Here is a 19,856-nt window from a genome sequence, read left to right as displayed (position 1 = left end):
GAGACTGCCCTTCCCGTGGTTGTTCCTTCCCTGTGAAAGACCTGGCTAGTTTCCTGGCAGCATTCAGAAACATGTGATGGTGTCCCCGCGGCTTTCTTGTTTTGCATATTTTCCAGGGAGCATTGCTCTATAATCACTGCGTTGAGAAACACGTGATGCTGTCTCCATGGTGTTGTATGTTGATCTCCCTAAGGTCAACCATCCTTGCTTTTGTAGTCTTTCACTAGTTATTGCTCCCATTAGACAGTTTCCTACTCCACACTGATGAGGGACAAATGCCCCAAAACAGCTGTCTGTGGATGGATACCATGTTTTGGCATAGGCGGTTTCCTTGACTTGAGACTGCCCTTCCCATGGTTGTTCCTTCCCGGTGAAAGACCTGGCTAGTTTCCTGGCGACCTTTAAAACCTAGTCACCCCCTCAGGGCTAGAGAGACACACAAGGGGGTGGAACCAGGCTGCTGGAAGACGCCCACCAAGAAGTCTAGACAGCCCGGGGCGAAAAAAACAAACAGACAAGTGTTGGAATTCAAGTTGGAGAGGAGTGTGGGCTGGAGCTGTGTGCGGTTCCAGCAGAGGCGAATACCCCAAATTGAACAGCATCAGGGTTGGAGCCCTGGTGCCACTGGCTAGGAGGCAGATGACAGAAGATGGCTCGGTGGAACTGAGGTGGACCGGGACAGGGTTGTAGCCCGCCGGTACCGACCCGGGGAACCGAATCGGAAACCGGAGCACAAAGGAGGGTACTCAGACCCTGAAGTCAAGTCCAGAAGCTGCTGGAATTGGTTAATTAACCGATTGAGGCCAGGACTAGAAGTCCTGTCCCACCCAAAGTCCCTATTAGAAGACAACAGCCCACCGAGGGGGATAAAAGACCACCGCCAAGGCTCAGAGATCCCACAGGCCAGCGTCTGCGGGCAAGGGCTCCTTAGGCCACATCCAGGAGGGAGCGGACTCCTAAAGTTGCAAGCACAGGCAGTCCACCATTCTAAAAAGGTGCAGGAGAAAGACAGAGACCACCAGCCGGGTGAGGGACCAGAATGCAGCCGGCTGCGGGCACCGACCACCATCACCTTGGTTTACCAGAGACTCGTGTGTTTCCTTAATAGTGAGTACACCAGCACCCTGCGGTCACCCATCTCCCTGCACCAAAAGCCTACCGAGTCCCGGGGCCACCATCCCTGCCCACAGAGGGGTTAACAACTTGCTGCACAACATCTCCCCCGGGTGCCCCGTAACAGCAGCGGTGGTGTCCAACCTCACCACACACCGTGGATGGCGTCACGAACTTAATACGGCTCAGCCCATACATATATGTCCCCAAATCCTTCCCCATTCATTCAGAGTGTCCGCAGGACCCCCGGGTCCAGGAGACCCTCGAGCCACCCTCCAGAGAGTCTGGACCCGAGCAACGGAAGGCTGCTGAGCACTGGGGTGGCACACCCCAAAACTTGGCATCATGAACAGGATACTTACCCATCCACTTACCTTGAAGAATTGCGCCTTGTGTTGAAGTCAGCGGTGATCCGTTGCAAAATTTCCAGAAGCCGCCATCTTGCCGCCATTTTGGGCGGAAAAAACTCCCACCCAGCAGCTTCTTCCCCGAGCAAAGCGCGCAAAAGCCGAAGCCCCGCCCCCTGGGAACATGGCCGGAAAGCAAGGCCGGAAGTCGTAAAAAACGAAACTTACAGGCCTGAAAGAGGAGTGCCAGGAAAAGACCAAGGGGGAGCAGCGGGTGAAGATCAGCGGCATGTAACTAATGCTGTGAAGTGCAGGGACGCCAGGACTCTGCGGCAACCCATTCCTGGATACCAATGCGGCAGGATGTCTCAGAGTACCCAGGCCGAAGCCCACTTCATGCTGGCAAAGTGGGCGTCGGAGATGAAGGGCCTAGCTGCAGATGTCCGGGCGCGCGAAGTGGAGATGATCTTGGAGGAGAAGGTAAGCAGTGACCCACGCCCTTATGTTCCCCAGGAACCGGCCGGCTCGGCTGAGGGACCCGGCCTGCTCCCGTCCACCACACCATCTCTATCGTCGCCCCTGTCTGCAGCCACCGCCCCGACCAACCCGCTGCCCCAGACCATGGCAGCGGAACCCGTACCATCTACGGGGGAGGACCCAGCTACTGGGGCCTCAGGCCTTACTGTCACCATCACTCCAGCACCGCTGACAACATCCCATCCAGCCCTGAGTCTGGCCACACCAGTGATGACGTCGACCCCGGCAGTCCGCCCGGCCGCAATGGTGGCAGCACCCGACCGAAAGTCTACCTCGGCCACGGTGCTGGTTGCTCCCAAGTACCCCATCCCTGCTGTGGAGCAGCCAGTGTACACCTGCAGAGAGGTGCAGCAGGCCACTGATCGGTGGGGCCCACGTCAGTATGAGAGGCCGGTCGTAGCCGGCGCCGGGGGCACTCAAGTGGGGCTGGCTCCTGAGCAGGAGAGCGGATGTGCATACCCGCATTTATAAGAAGTTAGGTAGTGGTTCCCAGCTACCTTTCCTGCAGAGTCCTCGTTGAGACCCTTTGATGTTCCCGTTTAATTGCTTATAAAGAGACACAGCTGAGAACTTGCAGGACAACCCATAAACTATTGGGTCTTGTAAATAGCCCCTGACCACAATTTTCATCATGCCGCAGTCTCCGGAGAGGCTGGTTGGAGGAAGGGCCTGTGGTGGAGTCGGCCGAGGTCTGTCACCAAGGAAACCGGTGACTACCCTCTGAGTCAGGGGTCCACTGGACGTGGGACCTCTGAGAGAGACTGCCGGGTAAGGAACTTATTACCCGGCCCGTGTGGGCACCACCCAGACCCGAACCCATTTCCTGGACTGGGGAAAAGGGGTGCTGACTAGAGTTGAGCGCGGTTCGTGGTTCTCCAATTCGCGGTTCGAGTGATTTTGGGGGGTGTTCTAGATCGAACTAGAACTCGAGCTTTTTGCTAAAAGTTTGTTAGCTTGAGTTACGTTCGAGAACGGTTCTATCAGTAAAAAGCCAAGCTAATTACTAGCTGGCTTTTTGCTGTAATAGTGTAAGTCACTCTGTGACTCACACTATTATGAAATTTCAGTGTATAGTGTGCGGGGACTGCACGTTCAGATCACTGCTGCTGGGATAATGGCGATCACCATTTTTTTTTCCTTTTCTTCCTTCCCTAAGCGCACGTGTAGTGGGGCTGGCCAGCATGTCAGCCAATCCCAGACACACACACAGCTAAGTGGACTTTTTGCCAGACAAGCAAGGGCATGTGTCATAGGATATCCATGTCACATGTCCCTGCATTATAAAAACGGGTATCTGCCCGTCTGGACGCCATTATCTGCCTTCTGCGTCTGGGTGTCAGTCACCGCTGGTGCAGCTCCTGTCGCCGGTCCTGCTGTGTATGCTCTACGCACAGCGCTATACAGAATAGGGATAGAGGTTTCTTTCAGCCCTTTTAAGGGCTAATTCCAGCAGGCTCAGAGCCATAGGTGACAGTCAGGTCCGTGGAAACAGTTTTTAACAGCTACAGATAACAGTGTCTGTGTAGCTAAGCTCAGGGACTTCCTTGCTGCATTTCGCCATTAGGAGGGATAGAAAGTGAGACTTCCTTTCCTCTACACTGACCCACAACCCGGGCACTGTACCCTCCTGCCCTTTTTAGCAAAGCCATTTTAATTGTAGAGTGCTGCCAGTTAGTGCCATCCAAAGAGTGGCTGCTGTCCTCCATTATTGTGGCACTTGTGCCAAGCAAGTTCCACCACCTCTGCATTCTCCCCTCCTGCACATTTTTGCAAAGCCATTTTAATTGAAAACAGTGCTGCCAGTTAGTGGCATCCAAAAAGTGGCTGTTGGACTTCATTAGTGTCCCACTGGTGCCAAGCAATTTACAGCACCTCTGCATTGCACCCTCAAGCTCATTGTTACTAAGCCATTATAAAAGCAAACACTGAGGAAACTTAGTGGCATCCAAAAAGTGGCTGTTGGACTTCATTAGTGTCCCACTGGTGCCAAGGAATTTGCAGCACCTCTGCATTGCACCCTCAAGCTCATTGTTACTAAGCCATTATAATAGCAAACACTGAGGAAACTTAGTGACATCCAAAAAGTGGCTGTTGGACTTCATTAGTGTCCCACTGGTGCCAAGCAATTTACAGCACCTCTGCATTGCACCCTCAAGCTCATTGTTACTAAGCCATTATAATAGCAAACACTGAGGAAACTTAGTGGCATCCAAAAAGTGGCTGTTGGACTTCATTAGTGTCCCACTGGTGCCAAGCAATTTGCAGCACCTCTGCATTGCACCCTCAAGCTCATTGTTACTAAGCCATTATAATAGCAAACACTGAGGAAACTTAGTGGCATCCAAAAAAAGGCTGTTGGACTTAATTAGTATCCCACTGGTGCCAAGCAATTTGCAGCACCTCTGAATTGCACCGTCAAACTCATTTTTACTAAGCTATTAGAATAGCAAACTGTGCTGCCAGTTTAAGGGCCATAGTTGCATAGTCAGGGATAGTTATTGTTGTTTATTCTGCTGTCAATAAAGGTAGATCACCGCTGCAATATACACCACCTCTCAATTTTTACTACCTCATTTTAAGTGCACAATCTTGTCGCAATCAAAATGAGTGGCAAAATGACAGATGCTGGTGGAAAGGGGAAGAGGCGTGTTGAAAAAGGAATAAAAGTGTTTGTTCGTGGGGAAGGTGGCAAAGCTCCATTAACATCTGCTGAAGACAGGCCATCTTCCAGCAAAAGTAAGATGTCTACTACTTGCCGTGGAAAATCCGATGTGCTCCCTTTTTTATGGACACGAACAACGGGAACAAAGGTAGATGATGGCCAAAAAAAGAAAATGCTTGAATGGATCTCAAGTGGTCTAACAAGTGCCCTCTCTGCCACCTCAACTACTGCATCCAAAAAACACCAGTCCTCTGAGTTGTCATCCCAATCACACTTGCTTTCTCCCAGCTCTCAAGTCTCCATCCGCCCTGCATAGTGTGGTGGAACAGAGATGGCTGAGTCTGCAGAGCTTTTCAGTCACACTATAGCCTGGGAATCAGAGGTCTGCTCCCAAGCTACAGTGAGTACAGACCAGAAAATGGTCTGCAGTGATGCCCAGAACCTTTGTGACTCAGATTCAGGCCGTGAGGACCAAGTTTCTGAGCATAATGTTGACCCTTATTCACAAACTGTAACACCTGTTGTTATAGACAATGAGGAACATACTGATGACGATGAGACGTAGATACCAGATTGGGATGACAACTTAAATATTCGGTCAGGGCAGGAAGACGCTCGGTCTGAGGGTTAGGGGAGTGCAAACACAACAATTGATGAGGAAGTTCTAGATCCCACCTACTGTCAACCCACAGTCAGGCACTCGAGGAGGTCAACAGAGGCGGTGGAGGAGGATGCAACTGACGACGAAGTTACCTTGCGCCTTCCTGGACAGAGGAGGAGTACTGGTAGCACGTCTACAACTGCATCCTAAGCCACCACTCTGCCTCTGAGCAGTAGTCGGGGTGGCTCAACAGGTCACATGCCCTCTAAGCCTTGCCTAGCCTGGTTCTTTTTTGACCTTGCAAAGGATCGCCCAAATCAAGTGATCTGTAAAATTTGTCGGGAATCTGTTAGTAGAGGCAAAAACCTCAGCAGTTTGACAACTTCTTCCATGAATCGTCACATGACTAAATATCATATTTCCCAGTGGGAAGCTCACCGTGCTGCAATGCGGCCTAGCAGAGCGGACCATCCACCGCCTGCCCCTTCCAGTGCATCCGCGCGCTCTTCCTCTTCTAGGACTGTGGGGACAGCTGTCACACCTGGTTTTCCACTCACAACTTCCACTACTGTAACCGCAACAGGCAGTTTGCTTGGTAGGTCGTCAGTTGGATTGGAAGGGGAAACAAGTGCGTGTGTACAGCTCTCTCAGACATCGATAGCACCAACGTTGGATGAAGGCAACATCATGTCTACGCCTCCACTTTCCTCACAAACCTGCATTTTTCCAGGGACACCCTACTCACCACCGTCTACACACAGCAGCCAGATCTCTGTCCTTCAGATGTGGACAAATAAAAGGCCATTTCCTGCGACCCATGACAAAGCTAAAAGGTTGACTTTATCCCTCTGTAAGCTCTTGGCTACGAAAATGCTGCCTTTCCACCTGGTGGACACACAGAATTTTAGAGACCTTATGTCTGTCGCTGTGCCCCAGTACCAGATGCCCAGTCGCCACTACTTCTCTAAGAAAGGTGTGCCTGCGCTACACCAGCATGTCGCACATAACATCACCGCTTCCTTGAGAAACTCTGTGTGTGAACGGGTGCATTACACCACCGATACTTGGACCAGTAAGCATGGACAGGGACGTTACATGTCGCTGACTGGGCACTGGGTAACTATGGTGATAGATGGTGAAGGGTCTGCTGCACAAGTCTTGCCGTCCCCACAACTTGTGTGTCAATTCTCTGTCTGTCCAAGTTCCTCCACTGCTTCTGCCTCCTCAACCTCGTCTGGGTCCTCCACCTCCACCCCAAGCCTGCCTGGTCAGGCCACCAGCGTTGTAACTGCGCAGAAGGAATCACGCACCCCTCATTACTATGCTGGCAGCAGAGCACAACGGCATCAGGCGGTCTTTATCTTGAAATGTCTTGGAAATAAGAGTCACACAGCAGCTGAGTTGTGGGCAGCTCTGGAGACTGAGTTTGGTAAATGGTTGTCTCCACTCAACCTGCAGCCTGGTAAGGCCGTGTGCGACAATGCTGCAAACCTGGGTGCGGCCCTTCGCCTGGCCAAGGTGACACACGTGCCTTGTATGGCTCACGTGTTGAACCTTGTTGTCCATCAATTTTTAACACACTATCCTGGCCTAGATGGCCTTCTGAATAGGGCACGCAAACTGTCTGCTCACTTCCGCCATTCAACCACCGCAGCTGAGCGACTTGCATCGCTCCAGATGTCTTTCAGCCTGCCGGTTCATCGCTTGAAATGCGATGTGCCGACACTCTGGAATTCGACTCTCCACATGTTACAGCGACTGTGGCAGCACCGTCGAGCCCTGGTGCAATACGTCATGACGTATAGCCTGGACCAACGAGATGCAGAGGTGGGGCAGATCACCCTGATGGAGTGGTCTCAGATAAAGGACCTATGCACCCTTTTGCACAGTTTCGACATGGCGACGAATATGTTTAGCGCTGACAATGCATTATCAGCATGACAATTTCAGTCATTTACATGCTGGAGCACACGCTAAACACTATTCGGAGTCAGCGGGTGGGACAACAGGAAGGGGAGGAACTACAGGAGGATTCATATGCGCAAGAGACAACAACATCACCAAGGTCCAGACGTTCATTATCACCAACGCGGCAGGCATGGGACCATGGGGGACAGGGATCAAAAAGGGCGCATGGTAGCAGGCGAAATGTTGAGGAAGGTGCAGGAGAACATGAAGAAATGGAGGATGAACTGTCCATGGACATGGAAGACTCAGCGGATGAGGGAGACCTTGGTCAAATTTCAGTTGAAAGAGGTTGGGGGGAAATGTCAGAGGAATAAAGAACGGTTAGCACCTATATGCCACAAACACAGCGTGGACTTGGTCCGCATGGCTGCGCAAGGCACATGAGCGCCTTCTTGCTGCACTACCTCCAACATGACCCTCGTATTGTCAAAATTAGAAGTGATGATGAGTACTGGCTTGCCACACTATTAGATCCCCAGTACAAGTCCAAATTTTGTGACATAATTCCAGCCATAGAAAGGGACGCACATATGCAGGAGTATTAGCAAAAGCTGTTACTCGATCTTAGCTCGGCTTTTCCACCAAACACCCATGGTGCACGGAGTGAATCTCCCAGTTGTAACCTGACAAACATGGGACGGTCTCGTCATCTTCAACAGTCTACCCGTACCAGCAGCACCATATCTGGTGCTGGTAACAGCAATTTTATTGAATCATTTCATAATTTTTTTAGACCATCCTTTGCAAGGCCACCAGAGACAACAAGTCTGACACATAGTCAACGGCTGGAGAGGATGATACAGGAGTATCTCCAAATGAACTTCGATGCCATGACTTTGCAAATGGAGCCTTGCTCATTTTGGGCTTCAAATCTTGAAAAATGGCCAGAGCTCTCCACTTACGCCTTGGAGATCTTGTCCTGTCCAGCTGCCAGCGTTGTCTCTGAACGTTTCTTCAGTGCTGCTGGGTGTGTGCTGACAGATAAGTGCACGCGTCGGTCCAGTGACAATGTGGACAGACTGACGTTCATCAAAATGAACAAGTCATGGATCCACAAGGAATTTACTACCCCTGTGTCATCCTGGGGAGAGTAAATGCTTGTGGATTTGGAATGTGCTTGATGCAAATCAAAAGATCCTGTTTGCAACTAGGGCACAAGTGCTGCCACTGATAGGGTGTCTGTGTGGCCCAATTTTTGGAAAAAAAAGGGAGACTCTGCTTGGAGTAACCCTTGCTGTGTTTTTTAAAAGGAGCCAAGATGAACAGATCTGGGATCAGCAAAGACTTTGCTACCTACCCCGGTGTCATCCTGGGGACGGTTAAGGATGGCGTATTTTTGAATGTGCTTGATGCAAATCTACCTGTGAAGTGTACAACTGGGGCACAAGTGCTGCCACTGAAGGGGTGTCTGTGTGGCCCAATTTTTGGAAAAAAAGGAGACCTTGCAGTGTTTTACATGATTTTAGAAGGGCATGACATGCCTATATCTCTGTCTCCTCCTCTTTTTCCGCATCCAGCTGTTTAGTTTTCGTATGAGTATTTGTCCTTGTCACTTTCCCATGTGTTTGTGTTGTGTTGTGAGTTGTTTGTCACCTTTTGTACACCTTTGAGGGTGTTTTCTAGGTGTTTTTATGTGTTTGTGATTGCCTCCCATTGTTTCCTATGGGTCCGAGTGGTTCGCCGAACTGGTTCGCCGAACCGAACTCGAACCACACCTCGGTTCGGAGAACTGAGCTCGAGCCGAACCGCGACCGGTTCGCTCATCTCTAGTGCTGACTTAGTTTTAGAGGCAGCATCAGGGCTAGGTTTGTTTGGATGGGGTAAAGTGAAAAGGACATGGTCCCGTCCCGTCCCGGTTAATAAAAATGTTTTATGCAACGTCCAAGTAAAAATGCCTCCCGTTAAGGGAAGAACAGTAAAATATACGTAAAATGTAAATATGTTATTATGCTTGTAATGTTTTACCCCTTTTAATCCCTTTCTGCAGTTACAAAATAAACTGGTGGTGGTCGGACAGCCCGCGGACAGTCTGTGTTTAACCAAGGGAGAGTGTGACCCCCTGGCCGGGTAAGGTAGTCACAAATAGGCCCCTACACAACACCTTCCCACATCAGGTGACAGCAGCCAACCTTTAAAACCTAGTCACCCCTTCAGGGCTAGATAGACACACCAGGGGGTGCAACCAGGCGGTTTGAAGATGCCCACCAAGGAGTCTAGACAGCCTGGGGCAGGAAAACAGACAGACAAGTGTTGGAGTTCAAGTTGGAGAGGAGTGTGGGCTGGAGGTGTGTGCAGCTCCAGCAGAGGCGAATACCCCAAATTGAACGGCATCAGGGATGGAGCCCTGGTGCCACTGGCTAGGAGGCAGACGGCGGTCTCCATCTGCAGGAGCCAGGAAGACGGCTCGGTGGAACCGAGGTGGACTGGAACAGGGTTATAGTCCGCCGGTACCGACCCGGGAAACCGAATCGGAAACCAGAGCATAAAGGGGGGTACTCGGACTCTGAAGTCAAGTCCAGAAGCTACTGAAATTGGTTAATTAACCGATTGAGGCCAGGACTAGAGGTCCTGTCCCACCCAAAGTCCCTATTAGAAGACAACAGCCCACCGAGGGGGATAAAAGGCCCCCACAAGTCTCAGAGATCCCACGGGCCAGCGTCTGCAGGCAAGGGCTCCTTAGGCCACATCCAGCCGGGAGCGGACTCCTGAAGTTGCAAGCACAAGCAATCCACCACTCTAAAAAGGTGCAGGAGAAAGACAGAGACCACCAGCCGGGTGGGGGACCAGATTGCAGCCGGCTGTGGGCACTGACCACCATCACCTTGGTTTTCTAGAGACTCGTTTGTTTCCTTAATAGTGAGTACACCAGCACCCTGCGGTCACCCATCTCTCTGCACCAAAAGCCCACCGAGTACCGGGGACACCATCTCTGCCCACGGAGGGGTTAACAACTTGCTGCACAACATCTCCCCCGGGTGCCCCGTAACAGCAGCGGTGGTGTCCAACCTCAACACACACCGTGGGTGGCGTCACAAACGTAATATGGCTCAGCCCGTACATATACGTCTCCAAATCCTTCCCCATTCATTCAGAGTGTCCGCAGGACCCCCGGGTCCAGGAGATCCTTGAGCCACCCACCGGAGAGTCCGGACTCGAGCAGCGGCAGGCTACTGGACACGGGGGCGGCACACAACCTGTCTTCTCCATACATCTAGTCTCCCAGTACTTACCTGTACCTAACCTCGGCTCCTCACAAGATCCCCTTCTTCCCCACCTTCTCCCTCACTCTCCTATATCCTCTTTCCACAATCACATAAAAGACTTCTCCTGTGCATTCCCCATAGTCTGGATCTCTCTACCCCAACATGTCAGACTCTCACCTACCATGGAAACCTTCAGAAAGAACCTGAAGATCTACTTTATCTGACAAACCTACAACCTGCAGTAACCCTCACTCCATTATACCGCTGTATAAACAGCTCTACTGTCACCTTCTGTATCCCCACCCATCCCTTGTAGAAAGTGAGCCCTAGCGGGCTGTAACCTCACTCCTCTGGTACCATTCTGTGCCTTAGATTGCTCATGAGTAATGTACTTGTTTTTATTATGTATATCCCTTTTCACATGTAAAGCGCCCTGGAATAAATATTACTATAATAATAAGCTACATACCTAATTTAAAATGCACAAAGCATGCTGTAAGGGATGGGCAAATGGATGTCCCGCTGATGCTGGTACACGCTGAGGCTGTGAGCCAGGTCAAACTGTGCCTGCTGTAGAAGAACATGAGTCATCATCTAGAAATATGTTCCTGTCCCACTTTGCATGAGGGCTCAGAACACCATTGTTGAAGCCAGAACAGTGAGAACAGATGGTCAGTTGGATGGCAGAGAATGCTTCCAGTCTGTTTCCCAGCACCACCCTGTCTTCCACACATTACAGTCTCCTCACAAACCAAGAGTCTGGACCACATAATCCTTATCCTGATCCTACTACCTCCCACCATGCTGAGTCCCAGGAGACAAGTGATCCCACACTTGGACACTCCAATGAGTGCTTTATCTTTCCATTTATGACTTCTTCTTGCCTCTCACTGTGCATGTGTCAAGAGGGACATGAGGAGATAGTGTGTGATGATGCCCAAACATTTGAGTAGCCACAGTCAAAATAAGACTAATATGGAATGGCAATTACTATCTCAAGAGGTAGATGATGATGAGACGCAGTTGTAAACAAGTCATGTTATTAACCCTAGAACGCATACCTGGGGCCTCACAGGCCTGCTAGGTTACTTGTTTTCTATGGTAGACTTCTATGGTTGCGTGTTCTAGGGTTAATATAATGCAATGATAGAATGATAGTATCATAGCATCATAGTTTTTAAGGTTGAAGGGAGACTCTAAGTCCATCTAGTTCAACCCGTAGCCTAACATGTTGATCCAGAGGAAGGCAAAAAACCCCCAATGTGGCAAACAAGTTCCAATGGGGAAAAAAATTCCTTCCTGACTCCACATCCGGCAATCAGACTAGTTCCCTGGATCAATACCCTGTCATAAAATCTAATATACATAACTGGTAATATTAAATTTTTCAAGAAAGGCGTCCAGGCTCTGCTTAAATGTTAGTAGTGAATCACTCATTACAACCTCATGCGGCAGAGAGTTCCATAGTCTCACTGCTCATACAGTAAAGAATCCTCGTCTGTGATTATGATTAAACCTTCTTTCCTCAAGACGTAGCAGATGCCCCCGTGTTCCAGTCGCAGGCCTAGGTGTAAAAAGATCTTTGGAAAGGTCTCTGTACTGTCCCCTCATATATTTATACATTGTGATTAGATCCCCCCTAAGCCTTCGTTTTTCCAAACTAAATAACCCCAAGTTTAATAACCTATCTTGGTGTTGCAGCCCACCCATTCCTCTAATAATCTTGGTCGCTCTTCTCTGCACCCTTTCCAGTTCAGCTATGTCCTTCTTATATATCGGTGACCAGAATTGTACACAGTATTCTAAGTGCGGTCGCAATAGTGACTTGTACAGAGGTAGAACTATATTTTTTTCATGAACACTTATACGTCTTTTAATACATCCCATTATTTTATTAGCCCTGGCAGCAGTTGCCTGACACTGTCCACTAAAGTGAAGTTTACCATCCACCCATACACCCAAGTCTTTTTCTGTGTCTGTTTTACCCAGTGTTCTACAATTAAGTACATAATCATAAATGCTATTTCCTCTACCCAAGTGCATGACCTTACATTTATCTACATTAAACTTCAATTGCCATTTCTCAGCCCAATCCTCCAATTTACATAAATCTCCCTGTAATATAAAATTATCCTCCTCTGTATTGATTACCCTGCAGAGTTTAGTATCATCTGCAAATATTGAAATTCTACTCCGCATGCCCCCGACAAGGTCATTTATAAATATGTTGAAAAGAAGCGGGCCCAATACTGACCCCTGTGGTACCCCACTATGAACTGAGACCCAGTCCGAGTACGTACCATTAATAACCACCCTTTGTTTCCTATCACTGAGCCAGTTTTTAACCCAGTTACACATATTTTCCCCTATCCCCATTATTCTCATTTTATGTACCAACCTTTTGTGTGGCACCGTATCAAAAGCTTTTGAAGAGTCCATATACACAACATCCACTGCATTTCCCTGGTCCAGGCTTGAACTTACCTCTTCATAGAAGCTGATCAAATTAGTTTGACAGGATCGATCCCTCATAAACCCATGTTGATACTCTGTCATAAGGTTATTTTTCTTGAGATACTCCAGTATAGCATCTCTCAAGAAATCCTCAAGGATTTTACCAACCGTAGAGGTTAAACTTACCGGCCTATAATTTCCCGGCTCAGTTTTTGTCCCCTTTTTGAATATTGGCACCACATTTGCTATGCGCCAGTCCTGCGGTACTGACCCTGTTATTAAGGAATCTGAGAAGATTAAAAATAATGGTCTATCTATCACAGAACTCAATTCCTGTAGTACTCTGGGGTGTATGCCATCCAGGCCCGGAGATTTGTCAACCTTAGTGATTTCGAGGCGGCGGCGTACTTCCTGCTGGGTTAAGCAGGTAATATTCAAGGGTGAATTTATGGTATCACTGGTCATGTCATCTGCCATGGCATTTTCTTGTATAAAAACCGTAGAAAAAAAGTCATTCAGCAGGTTGGCTTTACCCTCATCCCCTTCCACCATTTCACCAAGACTATTTTTAAGGGGGCCAACACTATCGCTTTTCAGTTTTTTACTGTTTATGTAGTTAAAGAATATTTTAGGATTATTTTTACTTTCTCTCGCAATGAGTCTCTCTGTCTCAAACTTAGCTAACTTAATTTGCGTTTTACATATTTTATTTAATTTTCTATAATTATATAATGCCTCATCACTACCTACCCTCTTTAATTCTTTTAAGGCTTTCTGTTTTTCTTTTATTGCTTCTTTTACAGCTCTATTTAGCCATAGGGGTTTCCTCCTATTTCTAGCATGTTTGTTCCCATAGGGTATATTTTCTGCACAAGCCCTATTCAGGATGCTCATAAAAGTCTCCCATTTGCTTTGTGTACTTTTATTACTTAGTACATCATCCCAGTTTATTGCACTAAGATCATCTCTCAACCGTTTAAAATTTGCTTTCCTGAAGTTTAGTGTCCTTGTAGCCCCTCTACTAGACATCTTACTAAAGAATACATGAAAACTAATTATTTTGTGATCACTATTCCCCAAGTAACCCTCAACTTGTATATTTGATATGCGGTCTGGCCTATTGGTTAGTACAAGGTCTAGTAGTGCTCCCCCTCTTGTGGGGTCCTGTACCATTTGTGAAAGGTAATTATCTTTCATTGTTATCAAAAATCTATTTCCTTTGCTGGAACTGCAAGTTTCTGTTTCCCAATTTATATCAGGATAGTTAAAGTCCCCCATAATAATTACCTCTCCGAGACTCGCTGCTTTATCAATTTGCTTTATGAGGAGATTCTCTACCTCTTCCATAATATTCGGCATCTTATAACACACCCCTATCAGTATTTTATTATTCATTCTACCCCCCCTTATCTCCACCCATAGGGACTCTACATTCTCAGTACCCTTACATATGTTGTCACGCAGGATGGGTTTTAAGGATGATTTTACATATAGACACACACCTCCCCCTCGCTTATTTGTACGGTCATTCCTGAATAGGCTATAACCCTGTAAATTAACAGCCCAGTCATAGCTCTCATCCAGCCATGTCTCTGATATCCCCACTATATCATAATTTTCTTCTAACAATATTAATTCTAATTCCTCCACCTTATTTGTGAGGCTTCGGGCATTAGTGTACATGCACGTTACGTATGACTCTGTACCTGTATTCCTACTTACTGTATTAACTGTCCTAACCCTTCCCCCCGTACCACCCCCAATTTCATTACTTGTGCCCTGGTCACTATCTGCACTACAATCCCCTTCTATAAAGTGAATACCCTCGCCTCCCATTCCTAGTTTAAACACTCCTCCAACCTTCTAGCCATTTTCTGCCCCAGCAGAGCTGCACCCTCCCCATTAAGATGCAGCCCATCCCTAGCATAGAATCTGTAGCCAACTGAAAAGTCGGCCCAATTCTCCAGGAACCCAAAACCCTCTTTCCTACACCAATTCCTGAGCCACCTGTTAACCTCCCTGATCTCCCTTTGCCTCTCTGGTGTGGCTCGTGGCACAGGTAGTATTTCCGAAAATACCACCTTTGAGGTCCATGCTTTAAGCTTACAACCTAATTCCCTGAAATCATCTTTAAGGACCTTCCACCTACCTCTAACTTTGTCATTTGTGCCAATGTGTACAATGACCGCTGGGTCCTCCCCAGCCCCTCCCAGTAATCTGTCAACCCGATCAGCGATGTGCCGAACTCGAGCGCCAGGAAGAGAACACACTGTTCAGCGATCCCTGTCTTTGTGACAGATTGCCCTATCTGTCCCCCTAATAATTGAGTCCCCCACTACCAGTACTTGTCTTGCCTGCCCTGCACTCCTATTCCCCCCTCTTACTGGAGCAGACACTCCTCTGGTGTTCAGAGGTCATGCCTTGCTGCAGCAATGCTACCCCTGTAATGACATCCCCCTCATCTGCCAAGTTTGCAAACCTATTGGGGTGTGTCAGTTCAGGACTAGCCTTCCTAGCACTTTTCCCTTTCCCCCCCTTTCTAACTGTCACCCAGCTACCTACCTCACCGTCCTGCCGCTCCCTACTATGATCCTCCCCCACATCTGACCCAGCAAGCTGCTGCTCAGTGAGCAGCAAACTCCTTTCCATATTGCTAATGCATCTCAGAGTTGCCAGCTGCTCATTTAGATCCAGTATCTGGGCTTCCAAATGTGCAACTTGCGCACATCTCGAACAACAGTATGCACCCTCGAACGGCTTTTCAAGGACTGCATACATGAGACAAGATGTACACTGGATCGCATTAGCAATAGTGGAGCACATTTTCTAATGGGGATAGCACTAAACAAATGTTAAGTAATTAAACAACTAAATACAAACAATTCTACTCACACTTACTTTTGCTCACACTTTGCTCACTCACGCTCACAATGAAGAAGACAGGCTAAAATTTGCTGGTTTTCAGAAGTCTTCCTTCCGGCTGTAACGGCCAAAACCCGGTTCTCCTTGAGCTCGCGGTGACTCTTCACTTATCCCGGAAGGCACAGGGAATATGCAAATTATCCTCGCAAGACTCCTTCCCTGGCTTAGTGATGGGAAGATCGGACTGCTGGCCAGCAAACGCAGCATGCCAGACACACTTTGTGCTACCCGTCTCGCAACTCTAGACCTTAAAGGGCCAGGGTACTTTTCACCTGCCTTCCTGTCGTGGGGGGGACTTTGGCAAACCTCTTCCCAAGTGACAATAGCAGGGTGTCTGGTGACAGGGCCACAAGCCACAGTGGGATCAAATGCACCAGTGCAAGCAAGAAAAGAGTACAAAGCTAAACAGGTATAGGTAACGCTAGGGAGAAAGCCAATACACAAAAAATGAAAGCAGAGAACAAACCAGCAGAAAAACAAACTATTATTATTATAATTATTATTATTATTGGGCCATTTATTGCATGGCATATTACATGTGAAACGGGGTATACATAGTAGGGACAAGTACAATCATAAACAAAACAAGGCACAGACTAGTGCAGGAGGAGAGAGGACCCTGCCCGCGAGGGCTCACAGTCTAAAAGGGATGAGTGAGGATACAATAGGTGAGGGTAGAGATGGTCGTGCAATGCTATAGCGGACTGAGGGTTATGGCAGGTTATAGGCTTGTCAGAAGAGGTGGGTTTTCTGGTTCCTTTTGAAGCTTGTCAAGGTAGGAGAGAGTCTGATATGTTGTGGCAGAGCATTCCAGAGTATGGGGGATGCACGGGAGAAATCTTGGATGCGGTGATGGGAAGAGGAGATTAAAGGGGAGTAGAGAAGGAGATCTTGTGACGATCGAAGGTTACATGTGGGTAAGCACTAGGACACTAGGTCACAGATGTAAGGAGGAGACAGGTTGTGGATTGCTTTGTAGGTCATGGTTATGGTTTTGAACTGGAGTCTCTCATGCATCAGCTGACACTGCTGAGGTAATGTCCAGCCTCCACCTTCAATCCAGAGTGGCAAAGGAGGAGTGAGGAAGATTGAGTGGAAGTAACCTACCACCCCTTTGCAGAACCAGAGGACATGGCGTCTCTTATCCCCTGGCAACAGCTGACACTGGAGTACCGGGCATCCCGGAACCTCTGAACCACATAATCGCTGCAAGCAATGGCGCCTCGCCCCCCAGCAATACCCAACCTGAAGTGAGTCTCTTAGAGCACAAAACATAACCAGAGTGAGCACCTTCACTAGCTCCACCCTCCGGAGGCAACACCCCACGTCACATGGCCAGTGAGGGGCGATAGGTGACTCAACGAAGAACTGGAGTATGTCCAGGAGTGCAAGGGCCTTGCATGGGTGCAGAGGTATGAGAAGGATCAATTCCCCCTGCAGATACCTGACATGGTGCCCACCACCATGCGAACTGCCAGACCTGACAATTAAGTGAACAAGTCAGGGTTTGAACCACAGTGAGAAAGTGTAAGACGAGGGGTGGACAATGAAGTTTCTGAACAAAGCTGGCGAGGTACCATGTAGAGCGAGCACAGCAGAGCAGAGTGGGAGCCATCCACAGCACTGCAATAAGTAGGAAGAGGAGGGATTGGCCAGAGGAAGAAGGCAGTTAACTGTTCCCCAGAGCATGCACATATGGCCAAAAAGCAGGACAATGGTTAGGTGTTCCCCAGTCTAGCTTTTTTTTACAGAAAGTGCGGATGACATAAAAACAGTGATTTGCAACCTGTCCCATATCAATATCAGCAAGGGCCTGACCACTACCAGCCTGACCAACACCAGCATGCCCTGGCATATGACACTCAAGCACCCGACTAGATGGGTTGAATGCCTAGGCCTACAATTATAATAAAGGTAATAAGCTGCCCACTAACCACTAAAAATATAAACATGAAAATTGGTAATACTATACTGCTATAGGAATAATATGAACAATGAAAAAAACATTTAGCTATGTGGAACAAATGAAATACATGAAAAACAGTATTGCAAAACTCCTATGAATATTTGAAAGTAGTTTAGATGTTTAGCAAATGTATTGATCAATACAAATGAGCCCGAAAGCAACGACAAGGTAATCTCTAATTTTTCGGGAACCTAACCTTAATACCTCTCTATGTGCTATTATAAATCTGCAGGTATGGGCAGACGACAGGCTCCTGTCTATATAGGATCATGAATAGAGTCTGGTAATAGGGCGAGGTTCTTGGTTCTGAGTCTGAAGAAACTGCATGCTAAACAGAAAAATCAGAAAAAAATGTCATTGTTCATATTATCCCTATAGCAGTAATGCTTTACCATTTTTCATGTTTATATTTTTAGTGGTTAGTGTGCAGCTTATCTTTATTATATCATTATTATAGTCATGTATTTTTAGGCTAGCACCTAATTCACACACATAGATGTTCGAGTCAGTCTTTTTTCTGATTAGCACGCGGTTTCTTCTTCTCAACTCAGAAGTAGAGATGAACGATGTTCGAATTGAACCATTCGCCAATTTCAAATACAAGTGATTTTGGGTGGTGTTCGAGTCGTTCGACGAACTCGAACGATTTGCTTCAAGTTCGGCCGTTCGAATTACCGTTCGATAACGGTTCAATCACCAAAAGCGTGGCTTTTCACAGTAAGGCTATGTGCTCATGTTGTGTATTTGCATGTGTCCAGCATCCCCAGCACAATCCCTCTCTCTTTCCTACTCACCGATTCCTTGTGACAACGCTACACGGCTGTCACAAAGCTCCGGCGGCTTTTCCTCTTTTGAAAATGGCTGCCGCTCATTATTCAATCTGATATTCCCTGCTTTCCCCGCCCACCAGCGCTCATGATTGGTTGCAGTCAGACACGCCCCCACGCTGAGTGACAGCTGTCTCACTGCAACTAATCACAGCCGCCGGTGGGCGGGTCTATATCGTGAAGTAAAATAAATAAATAAATAATTAATTAAAAAAATGTGGTTCCCCCCAATTTTGATACCACCCAAGATAAAACCACACGGTTGGAGGCTGGTATTGCCAGGATTGAGAGCGCCACGTTATTGGGAGCCCACCACCCTAACAATATCAGCCAGCAGCCGCCCAGAATTGCCACACCCATTAGATGCGACAGTCCCGGGACTCTACCCGGCTCATCCCGATTGCCCTGGTGTGGTGGCAATCAGGGTAATAAGGGGTTAATCATGACAGGCGTCTATGAGACACCCCCAATGATTAACCTGTAAGTGAAAGTAAATAAACACATACACCCAAAAAAAAACCTTTATTTGGAATAAAAGACAAAAAAACACCCTATTTCACCATTTTATTAAAATACCCAAATACCCCTCCAGGTCCGACGTAATCCACAGAGGTCCCACGACGATTTCAGCTCTGATACATGAAGCTGACAGGAGCGGCAGTAGAACAACGCTGCTCACTGTGAGCTCCATGCAGCAACTGAAGTGAATCACGCTGTCAGCGGTGACGTCACTGAAGTAGTGCCGGGGAGTGTGTGATGATGATGCGTTCGGTAGTGCCTGTATGTGCAGTGATGATGCGTGCAGTAGTGCCGGTGTTTGTGCGGTGATGATGCGTGCAGTAGTGCCTGCGTGTGCGGTGATGATGCGTGCAGTAGTGCCTGCGTGTGCAGTGAAGATGCGTGCGGTAGTGCCTACGTGTGCAGTGATGATGAGTGCGTTAGTGCCTGCGTGTGCGGTGATGATGGGGGTGGTAGTGCCTACTAGAGTTGAGCGCGGTTCGTGGTTCGTGGTTCTCCAGTTCTAGGCTTGAGTGATTTTGGGGCATGTTCTAGATCGAACTAGAACTCGAGCTTTTTGCAAAAGCTCGATAGTTCTAGAAACGTTCGAGAACGGTTCTAGCAGCAAAAAACCAGCTAAATCCTAGCTTGGTTTCTGCTGTAATAGTGTAAGTCACTCTGTGAATCACACTATTATGACATTTCAGTGTATAGTGTGCGTGAACAGCGCCTTCAGATCACTGCTGTTTCTATAATGG

General features: G+C 48.0%; 1 protein-coding gene across 2 annotated transcripts in view; it reads right to left on the bottom strand.

Moving 5' to 3' along the window:
• Nucleotides 1-19,856, bottom strand: part of LOC142249982 (complement factor H-like) — a 375,145-nt gene that overhangs the window by 183,198 nt on the left and 172,091 nt on the right. The gene's annotated exons all lie outside the window — the stretch shown is intronic.

This window comes from Anomaloglossus baeobatrachus, chromosome 8 (genome assembly GCF_048569485.1).
Source record: "Anomaloglossus baeobatrachus isolate aAnoBae1 chromosome 8, aAnoBae1.hap1, whole genome shotgun sequence".
In the NCBI taxonomy this organism is placed as follows: Eukaryota; Metazoa; Chordata; class Amphibia; order Anura; family Aromobatidae; genus Anomaloglossus; species Anomaloglossus baeobatrachus.
The sequence above is the reverse complement of the archived record's forward strand: the minus strand, read 5'-3'. Positions and strand labels throughout refer to the sequence as shown.